Source organism: Suricata suricatta, chromosome 12, assembly GCF_006229205.1.
Source record: "Suricata suricatta isolate VVHF042 chromosome 12, meerkat_22Aug2017_6uvM2_HiC, whole genome shotgun sequence".
NCBI classification, from domain to species: domain Eukaryota; kingdom Metazoa; phylum Chordata; class Mammalia; order Carnivora; family Herpestidae; genus Suricata; species Suricata suricatta.
This window is the reverse complement of record NC_043711.1, coordinates 40,215,945-40,230,369: the sequence shown is the minus strand read 5'-3', so window position 1 is coordinate 40,230,369 and position 14,425 is coordinate 40,215,945.

Below are 14,425 nucleotides of genomic sequence, written 5' to 3'. Positions count from 1 at the left end.
GCATTTTCCCCCTTGTTTGGTAGACTGATCACACTATTAGGGATGTTACCTAATTGATAGGAACAGCTTGATAGATTAGAGCTCAGCTTCCATAAACAGGTTATATGGGTATGAATTTGGGTTTCATCATGCATTAGCTGTAGGACTATAAACAAGGTCCCAACCTCTCTGTGCCACAGTTTCCTTATCCATAATGACAATATCCAAAATAGAAATAACAGTAATGCATACCTAAAAAGGTTACTATGAAGATTAAACAAAATAATGCTCATGAATTGATTAGTGTGGTGCCTGACAACACAAAGATCCAAAAAATGTTGGGTGACGTGGTGGTTAGTTAGGTACTAGAGAATTACTGTCAGATTATATGGACAGGATTTTTAAGGAACACAGCAGATCTTGAAAAAGTATTTTCATGATCTCCACTTCATTTGTGATGAAAAAGGCACCTGAGAGAAGGTGCTTTCCTCCACTAGAGAGGAAAGTTGCTCTAAGAAAACACACACAGGAGGGCTAACTTTGGTATTTATTTAGCTGAAGTTCCCAAGTCTCCAAAGACTGGGGAGTGAGAGGTGCCAGGAATTCTACACTTCACTGGGACAACTCTGAAAGTCATTTAATGCCATGGAGAAAAATCAGTCCATCATATTAGGAGTTCTTTACCTTTAGGGAGAAATTCATCTCTTCAAGCCACTGATGAAAGCTATGGAAAAAAATTCACAAACGTGCAAAATCTTGCATCCAATTTTAAGAATCAAGCCCTTATGAAATGCCAAGCACACTTTGGCAGATGAAGGAAAGATAAAAGATGTAGGGGAAAACAGCTTTGCCTTTCTACATGTAAGATCTGCTGCAAAGTGGAGTTTTGATCCTAGATTATTCTCCCTGCTGACTTGCTGCTTTGGAGTGTCAGCATCTCCTCTAACCTATTTTACTGGTAAGTGTGCACGTGAATATTAGGTCAGAAGTGGAGAAATAGGACAGAAGTGGGGGGAGGAGATGTAGCAAATGTGTGGGCAAGAACCTAGAACCTTTGATAGTGCCTCCTTTAACTTTCTCACATGACAGGTTGGGGGCGGGGGAACAAAGCTGGGTGAATTTATAGGAACAAAGAAAGGTCTCTTCTAGCCCTGTGATCTGTATTGAGAAAATCCAATCTCATCCATATTTTCCATGAGGTATCAGTTGCTCTTTATAGTTGTTAAGGCAGCAGATTATTATTAGTCCTATGGAAAATATTGAACCACAGTTGTTCTCAGAAATATCTTGCTGCTTGAGCTTAAATGTCACAAGGTATTTGATCATAGATAGACACCAACAGGGCAGGCAAAGGCCTACAGCTTGGAAAGCAAAGGGGATAAAGAAATGACAGAGGTAGGCACAACAGAGATCTGGGGATACCACAGATAGATAATTCTTTCCGAGAATGGTTTTTAGCTTTAGGACATGGCTTGTAACCCTCTGGTTGTCTTCTTTTCACTTGTTCAGCTAAGGCAGCCATTTCCGGTCTTGGATTATAACATTTCCTGCCAATTACTTCATAATGCTGCAAATAAGAGAGTTCCAGTCCCTCTCTGGTAATACGAGTTCTCACCCTCTCTCTCACACCTGGCTTCTCTAGGAAAATAAATTAAGGATATCTGATTAGGCCTTCTCAAGGTCTGTTTAAAATAAAGATAAAAAGGAAAAGTATGACTCAGTCTATTTTATATCTTTTAAAATGTGACTGATTCATAGAATCAAAACACCTTGCTGTTGAAAAGGTCTTCTAAAGTCACCTAGATTTAGCCACTTGAGATAGAAGAATAATGATAGGCAAAATGAGTAAAAAGACGAGGTTAAATTGCTTTCTTTTCTTTTCTTCCTTCTCTTTCCTTCCTTCATTCCTTCCTATTCTTTCTCTTTCTTTCTTTCTCTCTCTCTTTCCCTCTCTCTTTCCCATCCTTCTTCCTTTTCTTTTTTTCTTCCTTTCTAGTAATGAGATTTCATTAACTCACCCACACCTTGTACACAGAGTAACTAGAATTAGGCTGACAAAGTGTTACTGAGCAGAGAGCCATCTCTAGCAAACAGGTGAGGGTGGTTTATAATCACATACCAATCACTTATCATTACATCTGTACACATGAATTTAGGATGTCCTAGGGGATTTGAGGGTACCTTGTATTTTTTAGTCTCCCTATAAGCCTATTTGGTCCCTGGGTTTGCTAACCACTTTTCTTTCTTTCCATACATGGGACAAAATCTTTCTGATCCAGACTCTACTTCTAAAATTCTGAATTAATGATGTCTGTGCAATGCTAGTTTTAATCTGCATGAATTGGTCTGTATGTCCCCCTCACTTTGCTTTCAGCCCAGCCTCTCTTCAGAGTGAGCTCCACACATTTCCAAGTCTACACTGCAACAGTCTTGAAACTGGGGTACTTGTGCCCTCCTATGCATAGATCTTCCAAAGGCCATGTGGGCACGGATAGTTTCAAGAGAATACTTTTCCCTAAAACTCAACTCCTAAGAAAGTGTAACTAGTCAGTATTACGCCAATATCCCTTCCATCTCCCTCCACCCAATTTCCTCCCTTTTTTGCAAAAGAAAGGCTTAGCTTGCAGCTACCCTGATTCTTACTATCATAAAATTAATCAGGTAGTTTCCCATTCTTTGGTTTCAATAAATTTGAAGGAAAATTTAATGAACACATTCACTAACACATCATTTTAAGTAAGTCTGATGATAGGTTCTAGGATTTTGGCACATATCTCTAAAGGTGTTCACAGCATTGAATACCATTGATACTAAAAAAAAAAACAGAAGTGAAAATGATCTGATGTTATATCATGTCTCATTCTAACAACAAATAATTCTTATTCTCGATACTGGGGGTAATTATAAAAGAAAATCAGCTCCAATGATCTCATTAAAAGATGTATTTCCAATACAATTATATTTAGTGTTTATTGAAATTTATTTTATGTGTATTATGTGATCAATTGTGTCCTAATTGTTAGAAATAAGTTAATACAGAAGAAATTTTTAACAATTAGACATTATAGACACACACAAAATTAAACTATTAAAAATGTGAATTTATATGCATATATATGCAGTAGGTAAGTAGATCAGTAAAAGTTTTCAATAGAAAAATATATCACTTTAGGATAAAACTTTGTGGGAAAATGGAATGAAAATGTGATTCAATGAGAAACAGCAATAATGTATAATTTTTTCATCATGTAAGATACTAATGATCAAATTACTATGTTATATAGTTCTGGAGTATGATAGATTTAGAAGAAAGAAATAATATTCTCTTTTAAAATATGAATAGTGACAGCATACTAGAGATAATATCATTTGGTTTAAACAAAATGAAAAATATTACATATCAACTCACAAAAGTGCAAGAAGGTAGATTTTCAAAAGAAAACATTTGAAGAAATAAAAACATTCAAAGTCCTTTGCTCTTAAAGTATGCTTGGTCCTTGGACTCCATAAAATCACGTGGGGCCTTGTTAGAAATATAGATTTCAGGCCCCACCTGCTGAATCAGAGTTATTCCACTAAAATTCCTGAATGACCCATATCCTACTAAAGGTTAAAAACTGCTATACCAGATTTCTTCACCTGGATCATGTCTCAAAGTTAACCTGTTACTTCCTTAACTTTCCACATTTCTTCCATTTGTTTTCCATCCCAGAAAATCATATCAGCTTTCAGTTAACTCTGACTAGAAACTTCAGCATCATCTCTGAAGCTTCCTCCTTACATACTTATTCCATTACTCTTCACATCCAATCAGTAAAGATGCCTAATCATGCTTACTTTCTTCATTATTCACTGTGGACCAGACAATGAGGACAGAAAGTTAAACATGATCTATTCTGGCCTGTCTCAAACACTGTTTCCCAGTGCCCTCTCTGGTAGACAGCCTCTAACGTGACCCCCACTGGTTCCTGCTTCTGATCTTCACATCCTTCCATAAGCTCCTCCCCTGGTGGGAGTGTTTGTGGGGGAATGCATCTGTGACTTGCTTCTAACAAATACAATACAGCAAAATAGGTCCCTCCCATAATTACATTGTATAAGACTTCTAGCAGACTTGTTCTGGAGTCTATCTCTGTATTAGTGGTGGAGAAGTGAGCTGAGAGGTAAACTGAATGTGGAGAAAGCCACATGGCAAGGAACTGAGGGAAGTACCTAGAAGTGGAGAGCAGCCTCTGACTGATAGCCAACAAAAATATGGAAGCTCCCACAACTCCAGTTGCATGCATAAATAAATACAAATATTTTGCCAATAACATGAGAGAGATTAAAGCAGATTCTTCTCCACTCAAACCTACAAAATAGAACGCAACCCAACCGACATCTTGATTGTAGCCCTGGAGAGACCCTGAACCCAACTAAGAGGGAGCCCAGTCCAGCCGTTCATGGGGTTGGGAAGATGGAATAATACATAGAAACGGTGGGGTGTGGTTGCAAGCCACTAAATCTGTGATAATTTATTCTGCATTATAGAAAACTCTACCTGCTCTGACAATGCCTGAGCTGTACCTGTACAAGAAGACCTTCCTCATTGTCTTTCTGCCTAGTCTCTCTCCCCTCTTTATCAAGCTCTGACAAGCAGAGTAAATGGAAAACAAGCCTCACCATGAGAAAACCATGTGTAGAACACTTGAAGGCCCAAGAAAAAATGCTTAGCAAAGTAATCTCTCATACCTAGCTGTTCTTTTCTCTAATAACAAAAATAGGCAATCTTCCTAAGTGCCTAATTTATACAATTTAAAACCACATCCTATTTCCAATTACGGGGGCAAAGAAACTTTCTATTCCCCTGACACTGAATCTCCTACTCTATATTTCACTGGCTCCCCACAATTTGGGGATCCAGCACATCCCCAGCACATACCTACCCCACACATACACGTCCTCACATCAAAGTAACTTTCACATTTCCCTCCATTTTGCTTTATTCATTCACAGAGAGCTCTGCTTGCTGCCAAGTTCAAAATGTGTTGCTAAGATACAAACTTTGCCTGGGATAAGGAGCAGAAAGGCAGCTTACTAGTAGTTTCATTATGGACTCATTTATCAACATTGGAAAGCATAGGGCTGGTCTACTTCTTGGTTTCTCTAAATGGTACTTAGAAGAAATTGTAACAAAGGATATTTTATGCAGAAGTATGTTCCTATTTGTTTTCATCGTGATGAGGCAACACTGGCTAGTGGCTGCCAAGCCCCACGCCCTGTCTAACCCATGGCACCAGTGGCAGGTTAACTTTCACATAGCACACCTCCCATCTGTCTGTCCTCATACTCACACTAAGTCTTTCAATGACTCCCAGTGCAATGAGTATCAATTCAAGCTGTTCAATGAGAACAGATCCTTTGGGATCTGGGCTTCTATTTCTGCTGTCACTCTCTGTGCCTACTCTGCATGTTCCCTGTATCTAAGCAACCTGGCTTACTAGTTAACCCACATCTTCCCATCCCAACATTGTTTTGCTGCCATGTTGGCTGGTTTAGAATGAAGTCCTCTGATATTTCTGCCAATTGGAATTTTTCTCATCCTTCAAAGCTTTGAGATGCCTTTCTTGACACCATATTCCTAAACGGAAGTAGTCTCCTTTCCCCCTAATTCCTATGACTGTGTACTTTCTCTTTTTGAGATCCCTGCTTTCTTCACTGTGGTCTTTATGGTACATATGACCAAGTCTTCCCCTCCACTCCCTGGAATTTTGCCTACTGAGCTAGTTGGTTATAGGCACTGGGTCTCCATTACTGTATCCCATATCATAGCTTACAAAAGAAGATATTCATTTTGTTTATTGAATAATAATAGCTAATATTCATTGAGTGTCTTATACAAGATTCTATGCTAAGTATATTACATACATTATCTTATTTACTCTTCATTCTAACCCAAAGAGGTCCTATTATTAACTCTACAAATTAGGAAACTGAGGTTCTGAAAAGTTCTAACTAAGGGTCATAGCTACATGGTTTTTAAGTGACCAGGTCAAGCAAGATATGATTAGAAGTTTGTATGACTCTACTTTCTTTTGACTGAACACTGTTGACTTAGGTAGGTTTTGAGGCTTAAAACAAAAGTTCTGAAAGCACCAAATATTCTCTCTAGAAAATTATAAAGACCACATAATTTGCAACAAATTTAATGTTTTCCAGGCAATCTCAGTCACTGCTGGTCAGAGTTCATACTGGTTATAACTCTCTTTCAGAGCATTTGGATATTAATTTCAAATTTTTCAGTGCACATCTGATTTAATTAAGTTAGAATCTCATTTGAGAGTAAGTAATAGGAAACAAAATGTAGTAGCTTAAACAAGACAGCAATTTAGTTCACCTTACACAAAAGAAACCTAGAGGGAAGCTCTCCAGTGCTACTATGGTGGCCTTAAGTTATCAGACATCCAGGCTTCTGCAGTCTTGCTAGTTCCTGTGTCCTTAGGATGCCACCTCATGATCCAAGAGGATGCTCAAGTCCATCCAGCATAAAAGAGGAAGGGCGAAAGAAACGTTTGCTCATTTCTTAATAAAGAGACTTCTTAAAAGAATTACAAAGCACTTGAGCTCTATTTAAATGATTAAAAGTAAGTCACATAGCCATACATAGCTGCGATGGGGCTGGGAAATGTAGTGTTTTGGTTGACGGCACTCCTGTCAAGAATAAATGTAAAGTTATGTCACTAACTAAAAAAGTAAGGAATAATTGGTATTTATAGGCAACCAGCAATCTCTGCCCTGTATCTAACACAGAATTCCTACTTCTAAAAACAAGTACCAAAGGCATATGCGTAAGAATAGTTAGTACAGCACTATTTGAAACAATCAAACATAAGAAATAATTCTAAAATATTTAAAGATTTGGATAAAAGAACTATGGTATGCCAATACAACATGGCATAGTCAGTGTACAGACATGGTTAAAGTATATAGTTAAGTGAAAAGCAGCTTGAAAAACAGAGTAGAGCATGGTCAAGTTTTTTAATTTATATATATAAGTAGAAATAGTTTGTGTTTTGTGTTACTTTATATGCTTCTGGATTGTTTTAAATGTTACCAATGAATATTTATTACATTTACAATCATTTGTTTTTAAATTAAAAAATCCTTATCAAAAAAATATTCTTAACCTTAGGATCATTTACACCAATTAATATCATTTCCTTTGTTATTCCTCCTGCTTCTGTTTTATTTCTTTATAAATTTCTTATAAAGCTCCCCACTTGAGACTATAAAGAGATTGCTTTTTAACCACTCTACCTGAGTTACTCTTGAGTTTATCACTGACTCTTCTTCCCTTAGACTGCCTGTCCCCTTAGGCTATTTCAATGCAGGCCCAGGAAACACTTAGATTCACAGTTCCATAATGGAATTTCATTATCAAGGAAGTTTAGGAAATGCTAAGTTAAAGTAAAATAGATTTCTCTCCTACAGGATATTTTAGAGCCTTTAATAGTGAAGGAGTGTTGTCAATCTACAAAACAGGAATACGCAATAATGTATGTTTAGCAAACGCAGTGTTTAGCAAGCACTTACCAGAAGCAACACTTTCTTCTCTAATAGATTACCACATCAAATAGTGTTCAACCTTCAGCAAACTCTTTTCCAGGAAAAAAAAGAGCAAATCACACAAACATACAAGCTCTTAGTGGTCCAACTCTGTCAACCTTTCTATGTCCCAGCACGGCTCACCATTCCTTTTGCTCCACCTTCACAAATCCATGGAGGTTGTCCAGATATGTTTTTTTCCACCCTTCCCACACTTTACACATGACAAATTTCTACTTTTCCTTCAAACCCCTACTCAAAATGTAACTGGCCCAGGGAGCCTTCCTTGCTTATCCTCTTACTTCTCCCACCTGTCACGATTCTTCATAGTTTTCTGTACCCTACCATAATACTTGCTCCTTATGTGTAATATCTAATTCACTTATCAGTCTTTACCATTAGAAACCAAATTCCTCAACTATGAAAACTTTTCCAAACTCAGAGAGAGTAGAATGGTGGTGATTACCCTGGGCAGGAGGATGGTAGAAATGATGAAATGTTGGTCAAAAGGCGGAAATTTCAAGTTATATGATGAAAAACTTATGTGGGGATCTAACGTACAGCATGATGTACATTATATTTATAGTTAATAATACCATGTATTATTGATATGTTATATTTATAGTTAATAATACCATGTATAGTTGAAATTACTAGGAGAGTAAATCTTAAATCTTCTCAATTCAAAAAGAAATGGTAATTATATGATGTATGGAGGTATTAGCTAACTGTATGGTGGTAGTTATTTTGCAATATATGAGTGTGTTAAATCAATATACTGTATATTTTCAACTTATACTATGTTATATGTCAGTTATACCTCCATAAAGCTGAGAAAAGTATAAACAGAAAATTTGATATTAATAAATGCATTCTAGCAATAGAAAAAAGTAAAATTTCTAATAAGAAAAAAATATTTTTATATCATAATACCAAAGCTTATGTATCATTTTCTTGTGAATACTTTTGGATGAATAAATGGATGCAATTGATAATATATAATGTGTTTCTTTAGCATAGGTTACAAAAAAGCAAAATTCCCTACTATATTTCTGTTAGTAGAAAAATTATTTAAAAAAATAAGAAATTCAAAAGTTCTTTACATGAAGGAAGTTTCATGACTGAAAACACACTTTAGAAAAGGTTTCATATGTGGCACCTGGGTGGCTCATTTGGTTAAGCCTCCGACTTCGGCTCAGGTCAGATCTCACGTTCATGGGTTTGAGCCCCGCGTCAGGCTCTGTGCTGACAGCTAGCTCAGAGCCTGGAGCCTGCTTCTGATTCTGTGTCTCCTTCTCTCTCTGACCCTCCCCCTCTCTTGCTCTGTCTCTCTGTATCAAAAATAAAAAATAAAAACATTTTTAAAAATCTATAGAAAAGGTTTCATAATTTTAAATGGCTATCCTGAAAAAATAATATCTTTAGTTTGAGCTGAGTTATTATTTCTCATAATCATAAGTACTGCTAAATTTTCTCAGTTAGGGTATAAAATATGTATTGTTCCCATTGATATAAAGGTTCTGTTAGCAAATAAGTAGGACGTTGTTATAGATTGAACTGTTGCCCCTAAAAAGATACATTGAAGTCCTAATCCTAGTAGCTGTGAATGTGACCTTATTTAGAAATAGGGTCTTTAAAGATATAATCAAATAAAGATGAGATCATATTTGCTAGGGCAGGCTCTAATCGAATATGACTTGTGTACTTATAAGAAGACGATGAGAGACACAGGCACACAGGAAGAATTCCATGTGAACCCAGAGGCAAAGATTGGTACGATTCACCTTGAAGTCCAAGAGCATCAAGGGTTACTGCAGCAACAGAAGCTAAGAGAAAGGCATGGAACATATTCTCTCCTCTGGAGTGTACAGAGAGAGAAGGCCCTGCTGACATTTTAATTTAAAATTTCTGATCTCCAGAAGTATGAGAGAATAGTCTTTTAGTGTTTTAAGGCACCAAGTTTGAGGTACTGTATTACAGCAGCACAGGAAACATCTGTGTTTATAGCTCCATGTCATTCATTTAAACCGGTGGCTTTCAGATGGCTCCCAGGTTCCATTTCTCCGGTATTTAGTTTTGTGGATATGGGGTAAAGTCCAGAAATGTGTGTGGCTTCTAAGTTCCTCTGGTAATTCCAATAATGATGGTTCACACAAAATTTTTTACAAAACTCTCATTTGAAGTGCAAAGGTGTTTCCCCTACTCCTCTGGCTTTTATCAGTGGCCAGGCACTTTCTCCTATACTTTTTCACAAGTATTCTAGAGAGCAAAAAGCAAATATGTGAGTTTGATTTAATACAAACTTCAAATGGCCAATGGTAATTCTAATGATAAAGGAATGCTAGCTGAGTCGACATACCATGTCCCAAATTGTAGACCAGAGGGAAAAGAGCCGAATAACTCCCATTATACAGATTATATAGGGAGAATAATGGAAATTCTGACAGATTCTTATCTTGCACCAAGACAAGCAGGTGTTGCAACAATGCATATGATATGTGGTACCAAAAGCATTCCCCTCTCATTAAGGTGGCTCACTTTAAAAGTTCGAGTGTGTCCCCTTGCTTGCAGAATATCTGCAGCACAGCTCACAGGAGAGTAGGGGACACTAGGGGCTCATTGCCTGGGCCGATTTAACCAATTCTTGACTTAGAAGAAGTTCAATCCCTAACTTGGAAGCCCAAGCTTAGGACTCGGCCTGTATTTAGGTCCTTGCTTGAAACTGGTCCAACTGATCACAATCTTATGTATATGAGAACCATTTTTACGGGAAGCTGGTTAAAGGTCAGTGCCAGTGCTCTTGGAAACTGGATCTCAGGACTGATTGGGTTGGTTAATGTTACCATCTGAATCAACAAGTAAATTAGTCTTGCTGAATAAATCACATGACTTATTAAATCACCCACCTTAGCTTTGTCTTCTTGGTGTGGGAATAGGCCCAAGTTATTTAACCTCTCTGAACAATTCCATCTACAAAACAGTGATAACAATTGCTATCTCCCAAGAACTATTTGGAAATTGAATAGAACAGTATATGAAAAATTATCCATAAAGTATTAGTTAATACAGATAGATAGCCACACACATTTTCTTTGGGTATAGGCTGCATCTTCAGCTCTAAGTGTCTGCTTCACAGTGTGAGAAGACCAGGTAAAAGACTGTGAATCTACTTGGACAACCCACCACCATGATTGTTCCCACTAGAGCCTGTGCTGTGGCACTGTGGCTAGCAGATGCACCATGTATCATGGTGCATACTTTGGACAACAGAAACCCTCTGCAATCATCCATTGTGACAAAGTGGGTAGTTGTCAGTTTATTAAAAATATTGATTAAACTGGAAACTTCTTAAAAATGATGCATACAAAAATAATGCATACATACCTTTATTTTAACTTAAAATGTATACATTGGATCCATTCCTAAGTTTTCGATGTAGGTCAAGTTTTGTTGGTGTGATTAACTTTAAATTGGTCCAATGGTCAGAGTTCATACCATCTGTCTTGTGTAAACAGCTCAAACAATGTCTCATCTACTAGGATTTCCAGGTTTCTTTCTTATAAAGCAGAGTGAGAATGTATGCACTTTTGTGAAACCATCTGAGTGCAGACTCTTTCTAGTTTTATGATCTCTTCCTCCCCCAAGACTTTCAGAGTTATCTCACCTACATGTGATACAACCACACTTTCAGTGACTTAAACTTACTAACTCTTTCCAAAACATTTATGGAACTGACAATTCTTTTTGTACTTGTATTAAATCAGTCATGAAACATTTAACTGAAACATGTGATTATATAATGAACAAAACTGGCACCAACAGATATGGGCGGCAACACAACTGACTCTTGGCAAGTCGGCATCTGCACTGGGGGAACAGAGGAACCAGGATGAAAGCGAGCAGCCCACTAGTTGGGAGCAATCCACATTCTCCAGGCATTAGGCAACATGTTTTACATAAGTTAAAGAAAGCACTGATTAATAAAATAGATAGGAGGAAATTGGTTAAGTTTCTGATGCTGCAATCTAATAGAGAAGCTCTAAACTACTAGCAAAGAGAGACTGAAGCCAGCAGATTTAGTATGAATCAAAAGCAGTCTTGTTGCAGAACTGCAGGTCTGGGAACCACTCTCATAGGGTATGTGGACAGTTCTCGGGCTCTTTGTAAATTCCACTTTAAGAAAGAGTCCATTTTCATCAGCTCCTTGAATATTAAGAGATGTAGCCCCTGATGAAACTTCTATACATCTTGAGCCAGGAAGAAAGAAAGCCCATAAGCATCCTTAAAAAGTGTCTCAGAGTGTCAGACTATGAGCATTGACAGACTGCTAAGCCTTTCTCTTCCATGATTGGAGAACTTGCTGGAGTCCCCTTGAGGAAACTCCCTTGCTTTAGGTCACAATGCTCACTCTACCTCAGAGCTGACTAGGACTCTCAGGACAGCTTCTTCAACAAACACACATCACCACAATCAATGACAAGAGCAGTGCCAACTAACAGCTGTGATGTTCTTTCCCATGATCAAGTATGACACTAAGTACTATATAGACAATTGCTTATCTATGCTTCACAATATCTGTATGAAAATATCCTATTAGCTCCATCTCACAAACAAGAACAGTGAGTATCAGGAGACTAAAAACTTAAGAACATACAGTTGGTAAATGGAAGAGCTTGGCTTTAAACCAAGCCTATCTTACAATAGAGCAAATGTCTTTAATCACATGACAGAACAAAGAATGGAGAAGGGATTCTTCACGGGTGTGCTAATTTAGAGGAGCATGTTGTGACTTTAAGAACAACAGTCATGAATATTTACATTGAATCCCTGAAGGTAGAGAGAAGCTTTAACTTACAAACCACCAAAGCAGATGATACAAAAAGGCTTTAGAATATCCTGGTCAGACAGTGGTCAACATCAGTTTCCTGGTGAGGAAGTGTGGGCTAATCTGTTTGGGAGGATGATGACATAATCAGAGATGAAGATGTAAGATCAGAAATAAGTGGGGGAGTCATTGTTTAGTATTAGGCAGGCAATTAGCTTTTCTAATTTATTATTTTTTCTAGCTCTGCCTGAGATAACCCCATTATAAAATATTGCCCTATGTGGCCGGCCAAATCTTAGCTACTAGGTATTCAATAGCATATAGTACATCCCTCCCACTATGATCAATAGGGAGAACACTTATCCCTGGCCCACACCAATGGTTAAGTTAGAATGCTTTGGAAAATGCTTTGGTTCTATTTAAAGAAAATTCTTACATGTATCACTTCCTTTCTCCAACATCCCAGTGGGATGTTGAGAGAGGAGGTATTAAATTAGCATCTCGATTTCAGCAAAGACAAAATTCACTCAAATTAGACTTATAGATATTAGAACCAGTTGTTTTCCATAAGAACTCACTTGGTTGGGAATAAGAAGGCATAGCAGGAGGAATAAAAACCTGATACAAATGGAGTATTTCCAGCTAATATTCTTCAAAACCAAAACTAGACCTGAATAATCAAGAGATGATCATGTTAACATTTTGAGATGCTTGTATGAAAGCCATATTATAGAAATTCAGTCTCCTTATCATCCATTCATTATGTACATGTCTATTAAACACTACTGTGTACCACCTAAAATGCTAGACGTCAGGCCTACATAACGTGGTAAACAGAAGTGTAAGATTCCTATCTGCAATCTCTCAGCTAACTGCTCTGTACCATCCAGCTTGCACGACGAGGTCAAATTCTCTAAGGCAGGTCTAGGGCTAGCCAATAAGGCATTCATTAACCACCTGAAAGTTCAGAGTTTTGATTATTTGCATGCTTCTTTTTCTAAGAAATGGGCACTTAGCTTTATTCATTTCTCTAGTTCTTAATTTTAAATGTTAACAACCAATAGTAAAAGAAGCATGATTGAAATCAAGTAATAAATAAGGAGTTATTATCAGTGAAGGGCCACACTCCTCCCCTTCATGTCCCTCTATTCCACCCCAATTTCTGGTCACATTTTGACAAATCCCAATAACCAATAAGGTGTAATGGTGTGATATTTGCCTTGTAATCTCTAAGGTACTATGTATAAATAATAGTTAATGTTATGGTCATTATTACTCAATTTGTAGGTTTCTTGTTCTAACAGTTTCAAAGAAAGACAACTATTTAATTACCAGCCACTGTGTTCCAAAGACATTACCTTACAACACAGGTCATTTATGAAATGAGGAAAGAGTGACTCAGCACTCCAACAACTACAGTGGTCAATTAGTTTAATCTGCTTTCCATTTTCTTTTTCTTTTCTTCTATCCTGCCAGCCTGGATTGCCTTTTTAAAACGACAAGAACAGTGAAAAACTTGAGGTTTCTAAGGGAGTTTTTTTAACGGCGTCTAATTCTAGATGTTTTAAAATGATACTATCTGTGCATTCTGAGGCTAAACAGGGCTGGTGTTTTTTATGAATATAATAAGTAAATAAAAAAGCATTTCCACAGAGCTGGAAATAGACAGTTTCCAAGACCTTTTTAGGAACTAAGATAATGTTTTTCATTATAAGAACACTGGCCACCATATACGGACCGCATCCTGAATATACAGTGGTTGGCTACACTTTATCCTCCTTATCCTTCATTTGTTATACACTGGAGCTAAAAACCTTCTGAAGAATTTAAACAAGCAATGTCAAATAATTAGAGACTTTGAAGATTGACACCCAATAACTCCGTCCCTCTCCCTGTCTCTTTCTCTGCTGTCTTCAGCTAAAATTTCCAGACTGCTTCTCCTATAAAGATGAATTATCTTTTTTAAATAATTGCCCTTATTTTGACTAGTGTAGCTTTTTAAAGACAGGTAGTATATTCATTGCAAAAGCATTTGGA